The 17,243-nt window shown below is 32.8% G+C and overlaps 1 non-coding gene across 1 annotated transcript; it reads left to right on the forward strand.

Moving 5' to 3' along the window:
• The first annotated feature begins 207 nt into the window (after nt 1-207).
• Nucleotides 208-315, forward strand: LOC148567332 (small nucleolar RNA R71). The gene has a single exon (XR_015882620.1). It is a non-coding gene; the product is annotated as a small nucleolar RNA R71 (small nucleolar RNA).
• The last annotated feature ends 16,928 nt before the right edge of the window (nt 316-17,243 follow it).

Raw genomic sequence — 17,243 nt, forward strand, 5'->3', positions numbered from 1 at the left:
AACTCCTTTCTTCTGACTTGTCCCATTATTCACAGGATTCCTTTCAGAGGTTTACATGAATTGGTTATTTGCAACCATTTCAATGAGTTCTTGAGCTTCTGCAGGCGTCTTCTTCAGATGAAGAGATCCTCCAGCAGAGCTATTCAATGACATCTTGGATAGTTCAGACAGACCATCATAGAAGATTCCTATGATGCTCCATTCTGAAAGCATGTCAGAAGGGAACCTTCTGATCAATTGCTTGTATCTCTCCCAAGCTTTATAGAGGGACTCACCATCCTTCTGTCTAAAGGTTTGGACTTCCACTCTAAGCTTGCTCAATTTTTGAGGTGGAAAGAACTTTGCCAAGAAGGCATTGACTAGCTTTTCCCAAGAGTTCAGGCTTTCTTTAGGTTGTGAATCCAACCATGTCCTAGCTATGTCTCTTACAGCAAAAGGAAAAAGCATAAGTCTGTAGACCTCAGGGTCAACCCATTGGTCTTGACAGTGTCACAGATTTGCAAGAATTCAGCTAAGAACTGATGAGGATCTTCCAATGAAAGTCCATGAAACTTGCAATTCTGTTGCATTAGAGAAACTAATTGAGGCTTAAGCTCAAAGTTGTTTGCTCCAATGGCAGGGATTGAGATGCTTCTCCCATAGAAATCAGGAGTAGGTGCAGTAAAGTCACCAAACACCTTCCTTGCATTGTTGGCATTGTTGTTGTTTTCGGCTGCCATGTCTTCTTCTAGTTTGAAGATTTCTGTTAGGTCCTCTACAGAGAGTTGTGCCTTAGCTTCTCTTAGCTTTCGCTTTAAGGTCCTTTCAGGTTCAGGATCAGCCTCAACAAGAATGCCTTTGTCTTTGCTCCTGCTCATATGAAAGAGAAGAGAGCAAGAAAATATGGAATCCTCTATGTCATAGTATAGAGATTCCTTGAGGTGTCAGAGGAAAAGAAGAATAGAAGGAGGAGGTAGAAGAATTCGAACTTATCAAGAGAGATAAAATTCGAATTATTGATAATGGAGGAGTGTTAGTCCTTAAATAGAAGGATGTGAGAAGAGGGGAAGAATTTTCGAAAATAGATTAAAAAAATTTTGAAATAATTAAAAGAAAATTTTGAAAACTTGATGAATGATTTTCAAAATTTGAAGTTGGGAAAGAAATAAAGTGATTTTTTTAAAAAAGATTTTGAATTTATAATTCAAAAAGATATGATTGAAAATTAAATTTTGAAAAAGATGTGATTAAAAAGATATGATTGAAAAGTTATGATTTCAAAAAGATATGATTGAAAAACAATTTTAAAAAGATTTTGATTTTTAAAATTAATCACTTGGCTAATAAGAAAAGATATGATTCAAACATTAAACCTTTCTCAGCAGAAAAGGAAACATACTTGAAATTTTTGAATCAAATCATTAATTGTTAGCAAGTATTTTTGAAAATGGAAAGAACTTGATTTTGAAAATATATGATTGAAAAGATATGATTTGAAAAAGATTTGATTTTGAAAAATTTTGAAAACTTAAAAAAAAATGTGCATTAAAAACAAAATCTTCCCTCTTGTGTCATCCTGGCGTTAAACGCCCAGAATGGTGCCCATTCTGGCGTTTAACGCCCAAATCTCTACCTTTTTGGGCGTTAAACGCCCAGCCAGGTACCCTGGCTGGCGTTTAAATGCCAGTTTCCCTTCTTCACTGGGCGTTTTGAACGCCCAGCTTTTTCTGTTTGATTCCTCTGCTGACTGTTCTAAATCTTCAATTCTCATAGTTTTGAAAATATTTTTGGATTTTTAATGATGAGAAACAATAAAAATGCAACTAAGATCAAATAAACAATGCAAGCAGGACACCAAACTTAAAAATTTTCATATAGGAGACACTAACAAATTGAGAATGCATATGAGAAACAACAAAACACACTAAACAAGAGAATTTAAAGATCAGAGCAAGGAAATCATCAAGAACAACTTGAAGATAAATGAAGACACATGCATGTAATTTTCAAAAAAAATGCAAGAAAAATAGAAACATGCAATTGACACCAAACTTAAAATTAATACTAGACTTAAACAAGAAACATAAAATATTTTTGATTTTATGATTTTATAATTTTTTGTGATTTTCGAAACTTGAGCGGAAAAGAAAATATAAGGGATTCAAAATTTTTAATAAGAATTCCAGGAATCATTGCAATGCTAATCTAAGACTCCGTTCCAGGAATTAGACATGGCTTACTAGCCAGCCAAGCTTTCAATGAAAGCTCCGGTCCAAAACACTAGACATGGCCAATGGCCAGCCAAGCTTTAGCAGATCATTGCTAACAACAGCAAAATTGATAGAAATCAACAAGCTCTTGTGATGATAAGTTGAAACCTCGGTCCAATAGATTTGACATGGTTTCACAACCAGCCAGACTTCAACAAATCATCATGAAACTCTAGAATTCATTATTAAAAACTCTGAAGAACAAAATAGAAAATCTTTTTATATTTTTTTGAAAATTTTTTTCGAAAAATAAAAAGAAAAAGTACTTAATCTAAGCAACAAGATGAACCGTCAGTTGTCCAAACTCGAACAATCCCCGGCAACGGCGCCAAAAACTTGGTGTGGCAAAATTATGATCATCAATGGCGCCATCAACATGGTACGCACAATTGTAATCTCAACTCTTTATCACAACTTCGCACAACTAACCAGCAAGTGCACTGGGTCGTCCAAGTAATACCTTACGTGAGTAAGGGTCGATCCCACGGAGATTGTTGGTATGAAGCAAGCTATGGTCATCTTGTAAATCTCAGTCAGGCGGATTCAAATGGTTATGGATGATGAATGATTAAAAGATAAATAAAACATAAAATAAAGATAGAGATACTTATGTAATTCATTGGTGAGAATTTCAGATAAGCGTATGAAGATGCTTTGTCCCTTCCGTCTCTCTGCTTTCCTACTGTCTTCATCCAATCCTTCTTACTCCTTTCCATGGCAAGCTGTATGTTGGGCATCACCATTGTCAGTGGCTACAATCCCATCCTCTCAGTGAAAATGTTCAACGCACTCTGTCACAGCACGACTATTCATCTGTCGGTTCTCGATCATGTCGGAATAGAATCCAGTGATTCTTTTGCATCTGTCACTAACGCCCCACAATCACGAGTTTGAAGCTCGTCATAGTCATTCAATCCTTGAATCCTACTCAGAATACCACAGACAAGGTTTAGACCTTCCGGATTCTCAAGAATGCCGCCATCAATTCTAGCTTATACCACGAAGATTCTGATTAAGGAATCCAAGAGATAAACACTCCATCGAAGGTAGAACGGAAGTGGTTGTCAGGCACACGTTCATAGGTTAGAATGATGATGAGTGTCACGGATCATCACATTCATCAAGTTGAAGAACAAGTGATATCTTAGAACAAGAACAAGCTGAATTGAATAGAAGAACAATAGTAATTGCATTGATACTCGAGATACAGTAGAGCTCCACACCTTAATCTATGGTGTGTAGAAACTCCACCGTTGAAAATACATAAGAACATAGTCTAGGCATGGCCATGAGGCCAGCCCCAAAATGTGATCTAAGGTAGCATAGAACTACTCAAAGATTAGACTCAGATTCAAAGATGAAAATACAATAGCAAAAGGTCCTATTTATATAGAACTAGTAGCCTAGGGTTTACAGAAATGAGTAAATGACATAAATATCCACTTCCGGGCCCACTTGGTGTGTGCTTGGGCTGAGCATTGAATCATTTTCGTGTAGAGACTTTTTCTGGAGTTAAACGCCAGCTTTTGTGCCAGTTTGGGCGTTTAACTCCCACTTTGGTGCCAGTTCCGGCGTTTAACTCTGGGAATTCTGATGCTGACTTTGAACGCTGGTTTGGGCCATCAAATCTTGGGAAAAGTATGAACTCTTATATATTGCTGGAAAGCTCTGGATGTCTACTTTCCAAAGCAATTGAGAACGCACCAATTGGGCTTCTGTAACTCCAGAAAATCCACTTTGAGTGCAGGGAGGTCAGAATCCAACAGCATCTGCAGTCCTTTTTAGCCTCTGAATCAGATTTTTGCTCAGGTCCCTCAATTTCAGCCAGAAAATACCTGAAATCACAGAAAAATACACAAACTCATAGTAAAGTCCAGAAAAGTGAATTTTAAATAAAAACTAATAAAAATATAATAAAAACTAACTAAAACATGCTAAAAATATACTAAAAACAATGCCAAAAAGCGTATAAATTATCCGCTCATCAAAGCTCCAAACTCACTCTAACCCATCCCAAAATTTACATTTATATATGGTAGATTCTTTTTGGTTTGATACCAAGAAAGTCCTTAGAAAGAAAGACTTTAAAACACCACAATGTAACCAATTATCATCCCAAAATATAATCATTCTCTCATCTCCTAACTCCATATACAGACCATCAATCATCTTCTCTTTTACTTGTTGCTCCTTGATCGGCAGTTGACGAATGTCCTTCCATGGACCACCTCTAGTAGGGAACATCTCAGTGTATAGTATACTAGAAATAGGGTTTTTCGGACAAAAATTTCAAACAAACTTTATTCCGTCTGAATGACTTTTTCATTTCGGACAAATTTGAGACAAATGTTGAACAACTTTTAGTGGAGACATTGGAATAATATATTCTGTCCTAAATTTGTCTAAATTTTGTCCTAAATTTTGGCGCCGAATGTTTTTTGGATGGCGCCAAAATTTTCATACAGATTAGCAACATATTTTGAACAAAAACTATAATTCGTCTGTATTCCATTTGAATATGCGCAATAATTTCAGATGGATTTGGGATGCATTTTGAAAAATATTAATTCTATCCCAAATTTGTCTATAATTAGTCTTAAATGCTTTTACTATAGCCTACCCTTCGAAGTAGCTAAATTTTTTTCCCGCAAATTTGGGATGAAAATTACATCATTTGTAAATTCTATTTGAAAGTGCATCAATTTTCAAACGAATTTCAAATGTTTATTGAAAAATTTTAACATTTAGTATAAAAATATTGTTTATATTTTAAATTAGTCTATTATTTTTTAATTTATTCTTTTAATTATTTACGTTATAATAATTCAAATTTTAAGACAAAGTGTATCTCAAAGAATCACATGTATAAAAACTTAAAAATAAATTATATCAAATCTTTGAAAAAAATAATACAAATAATAAATAAGAATAAAAAATTTATGTAAAAATAAAAAATAAGAACCGGTTTGCCTAATGCTACGTCGTTTGAGAGGAAAAAAAAAAAAGAAAACGCGTTGTCTCTTCTCGTTCCTTTCTTACTTTCATTCGTTCCTACACCAAAGAATACAAAAGGGGAAAACCTAGCTAGCCTCCACTGCCGCCGAACTCAGTGACCCACTGCCACCGTCCGTTGCCATTCAAGGAGTCTATCTTTCTACTGTCGGCGTTATCCAAATCGAACCCCCGTTCTCTGTATTCTTCCTTGCTTGGTGCCCATCCTCCATCAGATTCGTCCTGCTCGCGGTCGTCCTATTGCCGTCGCCGTCGCCTCGTCATCCTCTCGAAGGTCAGTGGCTTTGGTGTGCAGTTGTTCTTCATTTTTTATTTTATTCTCTGACTCTCTGTTCAGAAATTAACAAATCATTGAATGATTATAGGGTTTTGTGCTTTTGTTCAAATCATTGATTTGCTCTAGGTTCTGGGTGTGCTGCTGTGGGTTCTGGGTTTTGGGTGTGCTGCCGTGGATTCTAGGTTCTGGGTGTGCTGCCGTGGATTCTGGGTTCTGGGTGTGCTGTTGTGTGTTTTGTGGCTCTGCTATGCTGCTGCTGCTTGGTGTTTTTGTTGAAATCATTGAAATATTATTTTTTAAATTTTTTTAGTATGTTGTTAATGTGCTTTGAACTAGCCAGTTGCTGGGCATTGGGTACCCATTTCGCATTATGTTGCCATGTCATATGCTTGTAATTACTTTATATTCAGTTAGGTCTCACAGTTTTAGTTAAGCATTACTTGCTTGGTCCAATAAGTATGTTCTCTGGTTCCCTAGAGCAAACAGTTTGTGAAATCTGCAAGAGAAGCAACACTTGCAGGATCAGCAACATCAAGCTGGTGAAAGAGCACAAAATCTGAGAGATCTTTGAGTTTTCCCCTTTTTTATTCTATTGGGGCTTGAGGCATGCTTCTGATTGCTGGAGAATAAATGATTTTAGGGCTTGATGGACCTGTTGTGCAGCTATCAAAAGATCCGACGATGAGCTTCCAATTTTCAGCACCTGGTTAGTGAAGGTTCTCTTACTGGATCTGGGTACTCCTTGGCTTATCTGCTGTTGTAGGATTGGTCTTCTCTGTTGTGCATCATAACCAAAATGAAGAAGAGGACAAATATCTTTCTGGAAAAATATTACTATGCATATTCTCTGTTTGATAATTTTCTTGTTATGTTTTGTTGAAGAGTTTTTTAAATTTTTAGAGTTTGATTATGACGAGGTTTGTGGTTGGTGCTTACATTCATTGTTAACTTGGTCGATCTTGTGGATTGTAATGTTATTATTATCTATCTTGTTTCAGATTTTACTGATGGACTTGGGAGGAGTTCAATTTGATTTCTTTTAAATTGAGAGGATACAAAACTCTTACCACTAATGCTTTTTTTTATTGTCACAATTTGATTGGAAGATGGCAACAATGATAGCAAAGGGTTGCAGTGAAGGCAAAGCGTCTCATGTTTTATATGTGTCTGGTGAAGAGGTTAGCTTTTATTGGGTTTCTTTCCTGCATCTTGGTATTGTAGTTTGGGATAATATTTGATTTTCCTGATGTGGGCACTGAAGTTTAACATTTAATTTGTGACTGTGCTTTGGGTTTAGAGTCAGTTAACCTTCTCTAATTTGGTTGGATTTATTTTGTTTTGTGTCATGTGACAGAGCCTTAAGTAAATTGGTAACAGAGCAGAACGCCTTAGGATTAAATCAGATATATATTTATATTCAAGTACTGATATTGAGGTGGAAATCTGGATTTCTTCTTATTAGTTTTGCCGGTAGCATTCTTCTTGCTATATTATTTTTTGTTTTATACATGGATTTTCATTGAAGTTATTGTCTGGGTCCTATTAAGCGATTATTTCATGTAATAGCCTTAACTTGCGAGAACTTTATGGTGAAGTCTAGATACTTGTATGCTTTTTTATTTAATTTAGTTTTTAGGACATATTGAAGAAAGCTCAGCTTCTTTTCCCTCGTGCTATGGTTGTTGATTCAATACAAACTTTTGATCCTATTAACACTATTAGTAGTTTTTCTTCAACTCTATTAACACTTTTCTTTTTTTATCATTTGCCAATGTCATTGAATTTAACATTTTGTTTTGATTTATGTATTCTCCAGTGGTCAGAGCAAAAGGTTAAGTTGAATGATGCTGAGCACAAGTTAAAAGATCAAGGACGTCAACTAAAGGTTCAACAGAAAAGAATTGGTTCTACTAAAAAGACAATTCATGCTTTGTATAAAAAGTTGAATCTCCCACTTCCTTCAACCTTGTCTGATCCTGCAGAAGATGAGTTTAGGACAGGCTCTAGTGATGATGAGGATGATAACATAAGTGATTGATGTCAGGAGTAAATGTTTTTTCTGATTTAGATTAAGAAATTTTTAGGTGAATTAGTTAGTACATTTTATTTTATTCATGATATTTGACATTTTTAAAGACTTTTTTTGTTTTAGTTTAAGTATTTTTTTCTTATTTTAGTTTGATTACATTTATGGACAAAAGTATTTCAATAATAAATATTTTTTTAACTCTTTTATGATAATTACCTTTTTCACGACTTTATTATGTGTTTATAATTTCGATGATGTAATATGAAAAAAAATGATTATGATGGTCTTAATATAGAAAGCAGATCGAATACAATTTATTTTAATAAATATTTATATATTAATAGCAAATTATTTTGTATGAAAATTGTTTGAAATATTATATTAAATTTGTAGAAAATTTGTGCGAAAATAATTTTTTGTTTTTTATGAAATTTGTTTCAAATACGTAAATTTTTTTAAATTAAATTTGTCTAAAATTTGTTCGAAAAAAATTTGTTATATTTGACTAAATTTGTTAGAAATTTGTCTGAAATAAAATATATTTTTTGTTTGAAATTTGTCTAAATTGAAATATTTTTGCATTTGAAATTTGTCTGAAATACATTGTCTTTATGTTGGCTAATCTGTCTAAAATTTGTCTAAAATATATCATAATAGTTAGAAATCTAGCAGATAAATGCCTATTCGAAATCTGTCACAAAATCGTTTGAAAAAAATTTTGAACGAAATTTCAAACAAAATGTAAATTAGCAACAAGGCTTTTTGGGACAAAAAAAATTCGTCACTAGAACAAACAACTTTCTGTCATTGATGTTAATCGATGTCGCCGTCGCCGCTGCCACAAAATGCGATAGAGAAGAGGAAGGAAGGGTCATTTCTGTCACTACCAAGTCGTCACCCTCGAGATCATTGTCATCGCTGGTCAGGGTCAAGTCTATTGCCATCGTCATTTTGCAAAACACCATCAGAGGGTGCTGTTATTACATGAGTCTAGAGGGAGCTACGAGAAAGAGAGGTTCGAGGTTACACTCATTTCTGTCGCTGCTGAGCTGTTGTCATCTCCCACAGCCACTGCCGAAGACCGCCTCGTCGAGAACGGCGCTGTCGTCATCGGAAGCATCGTCGGAGCTACTGCTGCTCTGTTTCCTCATTCCTCTCTAATTAGAATAAGTTGTTCTTGTTTCGAAACCCTTGCGGTTAGTGTTCTATTATAAGTTTTATTGAGGTTTTTGTGATGTTAATGTCTCAGGGTTTGAGCCACTGCAGCTACAGTCTGGGACTGTTGCTGTCACTGCCACATTGTTATGGCGGAGCTGTTGTGAATATTACGACTGCCATTATCGCTGTAGTTGTTGTGTTGTTGAGTTACTTTGATGAGGTAAGGGCTTTTTCTTAAACTTATTTTACTTTGAAGAATTGTTATAAATTGATATCAATATGAAAATATATTTTAGTGATTGTATGATTCTTATAAATTAAATTGGACTATTTTAGAGAAGTAGAATTTGTTAAATGAGGATGGACATTAAAGTAATAAAATAGATTAGACACAATGGTTGAAGCCTCTTGGTGGTGGATTAGGATCTGCACATATTTTTGTTTGTTAGTTGAAACTAAAAGATGTGGTTGACTATGGATTGGATTGATGAACAAACGCTATGGTTGAATTTTTGGTGAATATGAATGTTGAGTTTTAATTTGATAGATTTAGTATGATTATTATGCTTTGGTGCTTCAAAAGTTTGAAAGGTAATTGGATGTTAACTAATGATGTTATTTTTAGTTTGAAATTAGAGGACCAATTGACTAAGTAAAGCTCATCTGTAAAACCTAATAAATTATTAGATATGATAACTAATTCAAATCAGATTTGATCTTATTAGATTATATCATATTTGATTTAAATTTAAAATTTCTAAAAATACTATTAAGCAAATCAGAAGTAAATCAAATCTTCCAACAAATTCTAACAGCAAAACAAACTAAAATAAAGACCTAATAAATTCAAAAATTAATAACTAACTTATATCTTCCACTGGACTTGAAAAACACTGTTGGGCCTCCTGCTGTCCTGTCATAGCCCAATGAGCCTTATGAGTTGCTGCCGTTTTAGCACCACTATTTTTTGAGATGAACTCTTGGTCTCCTTGATATCCAAGACTAGTATGGTATAATTCTTCTAGTATTCAGATCTTTGAACGTGGCAAAATTACCATTCTATCCGTTGTCTCTAAACTGACGAAAATGCCCTCTTGAATACGTATCAGTTTTGATATATTATTGCATTTCATGGTTTAAAGTTATGGTTATGAGAATTGGTAAAGTAACTTTTTCTTGATGGATGTTGAGGATTTTAGAATATATGGTATGAGGTTAGTTGAATCTGAAGAAATCTTTAATGGTGGTTATCTCTATATTTTAGGGAAGGTTATGTCAAAATTTTTTCAAGATTTCAAGTGAGAGTAATTAGTACAAAATTTTTATAAGATTTTAAACTTTTTATCTCTACAAGGTATGGTGATTATGTGCAATTGGTTAATATGGATAATAATTATGATTAATAAGTGATTTGTTATATATGCACATAAACTATGCTTGAGAAAAGAGTAGCCAAGAATGGTGAATTTTCCTTAGGTCGGTTGAGGTATTACGATCCTTGAGGTTTAAGATTTTTGATTTTCAGATTATGTTGAAAGAATGAAAGTTTGGTTAAATTTAGAAATATACTAAGGACCTTAAATGAAATTTAAGTCTTAGGATGAACCTAAGCATCATTTGGGTCATTTTGAGAAAGCTTAGAAGTGAATGATATATTTTATTATCTGATAATTGAGTATGACATTTGATTGAGTTTTTGAAGGATATGTGAATCCGATTGTGAATTTAAGAATAAATAAGTAAGAAATGCGATTCCTGGCATAGTGTGAACCTAATATACTATTATTGAAAATAAAGGTCAAAGTATGATTTTAAAAAGAAAATGTCCAATATATGATTAAAGAAAATATGTTAGTTGAATTGTGATACGATTGTTTAATTAACAAGGACATGGGTTTCATTCCGCTTGCGTGAAAAGATATGATTATTCAAAATCGAGAATTAGTTAATGATTATTGATTACTTGTCTGACAAGGATGGTGGTATTGTGCCGCTTGCTAAGTGCGTTGTTATTATGTGAGGATGGCGGTTTTGCTCCACCCACAATGAGGATGATGATTTTGTCCCGCTCATAGTTTGAATCCTAAAAGTTGGAAAGACAAAGGGAATTTGTAAGAAAAAGATTCATAAGACAAGCATGGATCAACTGTCATAAGGCCATTTATGTTTTATATCTTCTTATGACAATTTTAAAACCCCTCTACTGAGACCATGTGGATTGATTCTCACCCTTCTATATCCCAATATCTTTCAGAAAACGAACAAGAAAGCCTTTACAGAGACTATTAAACATTGGACGTGCATCACTTTATTTTCTTAGAGTGAATTTGTATTTAGTTATTTTTTTCTCGTTATTCCAGAATTCATTCTTTTATAAGAGATAGAAAATTGTATTATTTGTTATATGTATACAAATATGTATATAAAAGTATACTTGATGTATTTTATTCATGACAATAGATATAACTGTTTGAGTTGTAGTAATTATTGAGTACCGTGTAATAATTGGAATATGAAATGTATATTGGTATGTATAAAAAAAATGCCTTTTTTTTAAGCTTAATTTTTAAAGGCTCGTATTGATAAATAAGTAATACAGTGGATCAGTGTTGTTAAAACTGGACCGAACTGACCGGTTTAACTGGAAAATTGGTAAATCGGATTCTAAGCCGGTCTAGTCTACCAATTGAACCAAACAAGATGGAGAACCGGTGTGAACCGGTCAAATTCGGAGTGGACCGGTAAAAATCGGTCAAATTCGGTAAAACCGAACCGTTGAAAGTTAAAATTTGTCAAAATGGGTGGGGTGAGTTTCGAACCGCTGTCCTGAGTGAAAAAAGAGGAAGTCATAACCACCACGCTATCACAATTCTAGTTAATATATTTACAAATTATTGTATATATAGAGATATCTTTTATCAAATAATTTACTTCTATTTAATTTATTTTAATTTTAATTATAAACTCACTTATTTTTAAATTAATTATATTTTTATTTAACAATAATTATAAATTCATTTATTTTTTTATAATTATATAATATCTATTAATATTATTTTTTAATAAATTTGAAAATAATTATTATTTTAATATAAAAACAAAATAAAATATTTATGATAGAGTAAAATTAACAAAATACTTATTATTCATGTTTCATATTATTCTAGAATAACTGGATATTCTTAAAATGTTAGTAAAAATATGTATTTTAAATTTTAATTTTAAATTTTTTACTATTTTTTATTTTTTATTTATATAAGACCGGGTTAATCGGTTCAACCAATGACCCACCGGTTGAACCAATAACCCAGTAATCCAGTAACTTGATCGGTTCAATCACCGGTTTGGTTCTGACAACTATGCAGTGGATAGTTATTGACAATTATTTAAATTATTTTTTAATTTAAATCAGTAATTATTCCTGTATCTGAATTTTTTAAATCTAACTATCCAATTAAAACATTTGTTAATATGCGATTCAATCTAAATAGTAACTAAATATATCGATTTTTATTTTTTAAATTAGTCCAAATTAAATTATTAATACTTTTTTATTATTTTCAAAAATTATATTTTTATATTTATAAAAATTATATTTCTATTTTTATAAATACACATATCTCATTTATAGTGTAAACAAGATAACTATGAATGTATCTCGTTTATATTGTAAACGAGATATGTGTATTTTTTTAAACTCTATATATCTCGTTTGTAAATGAGATAAAGTCAAATAAAATCGTGTGTTATCTTGTTGACACTGCAAACGAAATATGTAACGAAACTTAAAAATGTAAATAGTATATAAAATACATATTTCAATAAATAAAATAATTAAAATATTTATTTAAAAAATTCTATAATATATTTGTATAGTGGTTAGGGTTATATTTAATTTGTTAAATGAATAAATTTATCTGATTAAAAATATATGTGAATGAATTTGTAATTTTAATTTTTTTTAATTTATAGATATTTTCTCTCTTTATCTATTTCTCCTTTGGTAAAAGTAGGTATCTACTTATTTTCTTAAAAAAATTGAAGAACTACCTATTTTCTACTTCTGTTTGTTTTAGAAGTACAAATAAATTATTCAAAAAAATAAAATAATTAAATTGTTTTAATATATTTTTTATCTTAAAATTACAAACAAATGAGTCTATTGTATTATAAACCAGCAATTCAATTTTCTAAAATTATCGACAACCGGCTGATAGAGACTAGGGGCTATTATTTAAAATTGCAAATTGCATACATGTTATTTTTTATATGTGAATTTCCTAATGAATTCAGGTACAAAATATACTTAATGTACTTTATTTAACATTAGAACTGAATTGGTGTAATTACTTATTATTCTATGAAATTTAATTAAAGTAAAATCAGAATCTTCTTACATTCATAAAAGTTATCGAAATTATTATATATTCTTAAGTGATATAGAATAAAGTATAGAAATTCTAATATACTTTATTTATGCAGAAGACTACATATATGAAATGTAAATGTGGAGGATCACAGAGATAGATATTCTCAATTTTTCTTGTAAGAGAGTAAAATATAATCTTTTCTTATTAATTTTATAAGTAACATAAAAGAAAATATGAGAAAATAAAATTGAAAGATTAGAGATTACATTTTATTTTTTTAATTGAAAAAAAATTGAGAAGATTCATTTTTGAGAATTAACATCTAGGCTGTGTTTGATTTTGAGAATATGATAGGACAAGACACTGAGAACAATACACAAAGGACAGAGACACAAAAATTAGTATTTTTGTATTTTATTTGGTGATAAACTAGAACAAATTATAAAAGTCTAATTTATTCTTTTTTTTTCATTAAAAAATTTTGAGAAAAAATATAACTATAAAAATTCAACAAGAATAATGAAAAAAAAAGTTGTGTCTTTTGTTAGTGTCTGTCTTTCCTGTTAGGATGGATACAAAATACACTAATTCAGTATCTTTGGACACAATGTCTCTGTCCATGTCTCATCTACCAAACACGATTTTGTGTCTCTGTGTTCCTGTTTCAGGATCCTATGTCTGTAAACAAACGTAGCCTATAGATAGTCCAACGAACAAAGACATCTATTATACTTCACTAATTTTACAATCAAAATATGTCATATGTCACTCTCTCATTACAATTAAAATAAAAAATTTCTCTCCAAAATTAAAGAATTCTCTCTTCCTCTCTCTCCCTTCTCTCTATCTCTCATAGATATCATTATTACTGACTAATTATAAATTTGACAATCAAAATATGTAACCTCCTGATACACTGCAAGAAAAATACTGAGAACCAGCAGAATTACCATCGGATTTAGCAGCGACAATTACTGTTGGAATTAGTGTCGGATTTAGCGATGGGTTTGATGAGAAATTCTTCATGTCAAATAATTACCGGCAGATAGCGGCTTTCGACAGTAAAACCGCCAGTAACTTTTGGTGGAAAACTACCACAAATCGGTGCCAACTGTAGTGTCGGATTTACAGTAAGAAAAATCCGATAGTAATCGAGTTTAATAGAAACGCTGTGTTTTGGTGATCGAACCGTGTTACCATTGGAAATATCCACCGACAAATCCGAAGGTAATCGTGCTTTAAATTGGAACCGCGAATCCCTCCCCCTTCATTTTGAATTCATTTTTTTCTCTCTCACCTTCCTCTCTCTCTCTCTCTACACTCTCACCTCTCAATCTCTCTCTAGCCACTGCTGCCAGTACAAAGACCGCCGCCCCTGCTCCAACTGCCTCTGCCGCCGCTGTTGCCCTGCCCTTTTATTTTTTTCTTCAATCTTCTTCCCACCCTCTTCACCGAATCACAGAACCCTTGGGCCACCACCACCTACCCTTCTGCCACCGCCGCGGCACGCTCGCCGTAGCCAGCTCTTCGTCATCTCCTCCCTCTAATTCCATCCCTTCTCTCTCCATCTCCTCCGTGGTTGAGCCAAAACAGGGCACCCATGTTCGAGCTGCTCCAGCCTCTGTTTCCCCATCATTTCCGGTGAGTCATTGCCGTCAGTGCCACCTACTTTAGTGGTTGGCCTCCACTGCTAGTCCAACCCATCTCTCCTTCCCTTCTGTCCTAGTGTAGTTCTTTGCTTATAGGTTTTCGCCCTTTTTTCTTTTATTTTTTGTTAAGTTAGATTAGTTTTATTTAGTTAGTTTGATTTTGTTAATTATTTTAGTTAGATTAGGTATTGTTAGTTGATTATAGGTGGTTAGGTTAGGATAATTTGCTTTAGATTATTAGGTTCTGATTGTTGCTGTTAAAAGTATTTGGATTGACTTGATGTATGATGGATTAATTGCTGCTAATTTAATGTGAATTGCTGCTGATTTGTTGTTTGATTGTTTAATTATTTCATGTGAATGCTATATTTGTCGGCTTTTAATTTGCAAATTGTTTCTATTTTTTACTGGTAATGCCATGCTAAACTTACGTAAACTTTGAGCATGGATACATGCACACCACTTGTTATAAAAGTGCCTTTAAGAGTTTTAATTTAGCTTTTGCTCAAATCACAAATCAATCCTTGTTTTCACATTCTTATTATTCTTATGCATTGAAACCTAATTTTGCTTTTTGTTTTTTCCCATACATATAGTGATCCATGCATGCTTGTTATATGGTGGTGTACTTGCATAAATGTCTTCATGATGAGTTAATAACATAACAAGTATGAAAGAACACTTGACATAAAAATTAATGACTCGGTTTGAAAAATTAGAATGCTATGAGAAATTGTTAGAATGCTTTGAAAGTTAGAATGTTTTGATTGTCTCTATGCTGTGACTCAAGATTTATTAATATAATTAATGTGTTGAGTGTATTAGAATGCCTTTAGAGTTGGAGATTTTAAAATTATGTTTTCGAAATTGTTATAATTAATTATTTTCGAAATTATATGTATATATTCATTTTGGTTCTTATGAAAGAAAATATGTTATTAATATATTCGCTGTACATACATGACGACAGGCAGCAGAGGTAGGTCGAGTGGGACACTTGGTCATGGTAGAGGGTGGGCTTCCACCGATTCTCCCAGGGCTGCCTAGTCATCACTCTCTACCTCGGCTATCCCATCGACCCCTGTGACGTCACAAGCGGATCCATCGGACCAGCAATTTATCATGGTCCCGAACCCGAACTGGGACCTCCTTCTGCTAGGCCCCCTACAGATGCATTGACCCTGTGGACAGAGCCTGCAGTGGGTGATACCTATAAGAACCGAAACTAAATTGACCGCTTAGAAAAAATAACCCAATAATTTAATTGCCTGAAATAATTTGAAAAATTAGACATCTTAATTTAAAAATTTAACAGTGAGATTTGAATTCAGTGAATTTTTCTAAGTGGAAAAATGTAATTTTCTGTGAAAAATTGCATAAAAATGTATACTAGTAAATTAGCCGGTAGTACCAGCTTATGTTTGTCAGGTACTGTGTGAGAGAAATAAAATTGTAGAAAAACTTAGGAAAATATTTAGAATTGATAAACTGGCACTAATTCTAAAGGTGTTGGCCCAAAGTTGGGCCAAACGGACCAAAAACACTAATAGGTTCGACCGGACCCAAGTTGGGCTCAAGCCCAACATATATAAGAGTGCAAATGAGGCCATTTCAACCTCATAACTCCACAAATTGAAAACCTAGCAGCTGCTAAGTGAGGGGAGAAGAAGAGAGTTTTCACTATTCACCATCAACATCTTTTGATCATATATAATAGCTTTTGGGTTTTGAGTTTCTTTGTGATTTTGTTGTTTAGGTGTAATCTAGCTTGAGTGATTAGTGGGTTTCATCCCGAAATTCACGGGACAAGGTAAAATTTTGCTAAATCCTTGTGTTTAGTTGATATTGTAAACCTTGTGTTAATGTTGGGTATATTATATAAAATTATATTGATTTGGTATTGTATGGAATGGATTTGACAAATTGAAGTGCTTGTTAATTTGGACTGGGTGGCTGGAAATTGTGGATCTTATTAGAGACTTGAAGGCTTGTGAAAGAGGGTTTTGGTGGAATTTGTGCGTATTGAGAATCAGCCGAGGTATAGTTTCGGTTTTCTCTATGTAATATGTAATGTTTTGTGAACCTTAGGCTAGTGGACCTTTGGATAATTTGAATTGTTGATGATGCATGATGATAATTGATGATTGTGATGATTTTCATGAATTATGATGGTGATTGTTAATTGTTGATGATATTGGATGACGATTGTGAGTTTTAATGATAATTGAATTGAGAAATGAGAATTTAATGGCATGTCTAATGAGTGATGATGTTGATAAGAACGTAAGGAAGTTTGTGAGGATTGAATGATGTTGATAGCTATGTGATTGAGGAATGGTTGGAGAGTATTTATTATGGATATTTGAGTTGTTTTGGGTATGTTTGAATTGGTTTGATTTTGAAGTTTTGGAAACTAGAGAACTTTGTTAAGTTTTGTAAAAACCTTGATTTTGATGAACTTTTATGGGACATAAATTGGCCTCCGGACTCTCAATTTGG

This window comes from Arachis ipaensis, chromosome B4, assembly GCF_059453495.1.
Source record: "Arachis ipaensis isolate K30076 ecotype BB chromosome B4, ASM5945349v1, whole genome shotgun sequence".
Lineage (NCBI taxonomy): Eukaryota > Viridiplantae > Streptophyta > Magnoliopsida > Fabales > Fabaceae > Arachis > Arachis ipaensis.